Source organism: Papio anubis, chromosome 11 (genome assembly GCF_008728515.1).
Source record: "Papio anubis isolate 15944 chromosome 11, Panubis1.0, whole genome shotgun sequence".
Classification (NCBI taxonomy): Eukaryota; Metazoa; Chordata; class Mammalia; order Primates; family Cercopithecidae; genus Papio; species Papio anubis.
Window position 1 is genome coordinate 24,920,382 of NC_044986.1, and position 3,295 is coordinate 24,923,676.

Below are 3,295 nucleotides of genomic sequence, written 5' to 3' on the forward strand. Positions count from 1 at the left end.
AGACAAAGGCAACATTTTGCTAAAAATAATTAATAGCCCCCTCCAATTCTTTTCTCGGACCCGCCTTGTTAAGTTGCACCTCAAAGTGCAAACATTAAATTAATGTAACGCTTTTTTGTCTGAAGACATTAAAGACATGTGCTTCTGTACAATGTAGATTTTCAAAATGGAGTTTTTTAAAATAATAGCACAAAATGAGATTTATAGAAACACATTAAATAATCACTGTAAGACTTGGTAAAAAAAAAAAAAATCAATGGTTAGGCAAACCTGATGTATACTGGTATGAGTGTGGGAGATGTAAACATAAAGTGAGCAAATAACCATGTAAGCCCTATTATCAATGTTTGAAATGATTGAAGGAATAAACCACATAAGGTCTAGAGTGTTCATAGTTCCTGGGATTTTAGTTCTGTATGGTACTGAAAATATACAAGTATTGTGCTGGGTATTTTGGCACCTAGTCTTCCTAAATTTCTTATGTATTGATAAGATTCTGGCATGGGAATAGAAACAAGTCATAACTCAATACTGCATGATTTGGGGAAAGGTCAATTGATACAAATGACAAGCACATTTTATATGCTGACAGTGAGAATCTTTTGCCAAGTATCCAAATAGGTTGACTGTAACCCAAATACAGAGGTTGCCAAATCTGTCTAGCTTGTGGCCCTGGTAAAACTGCCTTTCAATACTGCTATGGAAGCTACATTAGACTTACGCACTAACCCAACATGTTGGCTAATATGTATAACAAATTAGGCCCTATGTCAAGTTCCACTTCCAATAGCACTAGGTACCCCAATTTTATTGAATGCAACAGTTGTTTCTATGACCATTGGAATCTTTGAAACGCAGCCGCATTTTAGGACGATACTTCTCCAAATACAAAAGTTGCTTGCTGTTAAAAGCTCCATGCTGCTTTTGTCTTATGAACTGTACTGCATCTTCATATTTCATTCCACCTTCAATTAATGCTAGGGCAACAAGTACTGGAGCTCTCCCAAGGCCTGCCACACAGTGAACAGCAATACAACAACCAGGTTCTTCACGAAACTTAATTTTTACAAGGCTTAACTAGTCATCAACAATCTGGTTGGATGGTGGTGCACCATCATCAAAAGGCCAATCAAGAACATGGATACCTTCTTTCTCCACAAGAGTGATGTCATAAGTTGCTTCACATACTCTTACTATTGTGGTAACTCCATACTTCTTAAGTTCCTCTATAAATTTGTTTAAGGTCACATTGGTTGGATTGTGTGTAATAAGAAATCTTATGTTCTTGTATGTGACTTCCACAGGAGCTGGGCGGTTCATTCCATCCATGTTAATTTAGTTAAAAAATACTCAATAGGGTTATGAAATAATTTTTTAAAAATTGGAATACAGAAATGATGCAAAGAAACTGAAGTCTACTTCAATATACTCCACTAAAATTCTCAGTGCTTGAGTATGAAGTTGTAAGTAATGATAAATGAAATGAACCTCCTAACAAGCAGCAGCAATTCGTTAATCCAGTAATACTGAGGCCACCAGAAAAGAAGTGCACTGAGGTTTACCCCATCCAGGTCAGAACTCTTGTAAAATGCTCTGTGGATTTCAATTCAACACTTCTATGTCCAGGATAACCACTCTTATGTGGGCTTCTTGATGGAGTATTAATCAGTTTCTACAGTTCACTTGTCTGCATAGAGGTCGTGCTGTGCCTGGCAGTAATCTCCACTGCCCTTCAGAAACTCCATAAATGTGTGACCAAGAACACCACAGCATTGAGCAATATGTTTACTCCTTGAAGATTGTGGCCTAATCATACAACCGTTCCCGAGGCGGCGTCAACACAGGCGGTGGTGGCGGCTGCAGGGCAGGAGGCAGCGGTGGTCATGGCGGAGCGGCGGTGGCGGCGTTGCAGGAGGCGGCAGGGGCACCAGACCTGTATTTTATTTTTTTTTATAAGAATGCAGGTAATTCCTTCTTCCTGCCTATCTTTCAGAGCACCTGTGACATTACTAATTCAGAAAAAAATGCAGAACCTATTTAACACTGTGATGAGACGAGTTATATAATGCATGAAAATAATGTTTTATTTTCAGGCTGTTCATAAAGTGGTTTTACCTTTTACAACTTCCTTGTAAATTGATTAAAGGATCTTAGTCAAATATTTATAAATAGGAGAACTTAAGCGCTCTTCTTAAGCCACTGTAGTTTGGAATTTAAGCAGAGATACAATGATTGGTTTCAGGCCTATTCCAGAATTTGTTGATGCGTGGCAATATTTTAAAGGACAGTACCATCATTCTCTGGGTAGCGTGTGAAAAGAACCAGCATCTTTGCTCTTCCTCTAGTTTTCTCTCGTTTCTTTATAAAAACAATCTAAAATAGAAGATATTTTATCAAATGGTATCACGAGGTGCAGCATTTTGTGAGCCAATAAGTCACTGTTCTAATTTGTGAGACATATATTTGTGCTAAAGTCATGTAACCATCAAGGAAGGGAAAAACCTAAAAATGAGAAGGAAGAAAACTAAGGGTAGTATTTACCTGAATGAATACAGAAGCATTAAAGGAAGAGAGACTATGCTGTACTCTAAAATAATGTCTCCAAAAAATGGAAAACTTTCAAAGGAGAATATGGATATTTTTCCTTTAGCATAAACTAGCATAGCATTCTTAATTAGTTTGAAGAATTATTTCTTCAAATAAATTGCTATTCAAATTCAAAATAGCTGCAATACATGCACCTATTAAAAGTTAAGATAAATAGTGTAAAATAATCAGGTATCAGACTGGTTTCCAACCCGATTTCACCACTAACCAGCTGTAACCTCATCGATCATAGAGTGTGATAATTGTCTTAGATCATCTTTTGAGCATGTTGTGTGTATATGTGCCCAAAGGATCCAACATTGTTTTTGAGGTCTTCCTTTGTAGGGTTTCCCACAGGCCAGAACACGGAGCCCGAGTTAAAAGCCAGGTAGAGGTGTCCAGTCATTGGGAATGAGATGGCAGAGTAAAGCCCCTTCCCAACTCCGATATATCGACCCTCCAGGAGTCCAGGGTCGACCGCCCCCGCGGGCAGGGTGTGCGGACTCAGCGGGGGGGGACCCGCGGCTGAGGGGGCGCAGAGTAGGCAGCGGGGAGAGGCAGAGGCAGCCCCTGCGAGGCCGAGGAGAGGTCGCCGACTGCGCCTCCAGTGCCCGGAACCCTGGCAGCGCCCGCCCCTCTTCCCGCGTCGCCCGCCAGCGCCCGCGCCCGCTCAGCCAGTGACTTCAGCTCAGCTCCACCTCCGCGTGGT

At 40.6% G+C, this 3,295-nt stretch overlaps 1 pseudogene; it reads right to left on the reverse strand.

Moving 5' to 3' along the window:
- Positions 1 to 775: 775 nt before the first annotated feature.
- LOC101014315 lies at positions 776 to 2,485 on the reverse strand (annotated as a pseudogene).
- Positions 2,486 to 3,295: the final 810 nt, after the last annotated feature.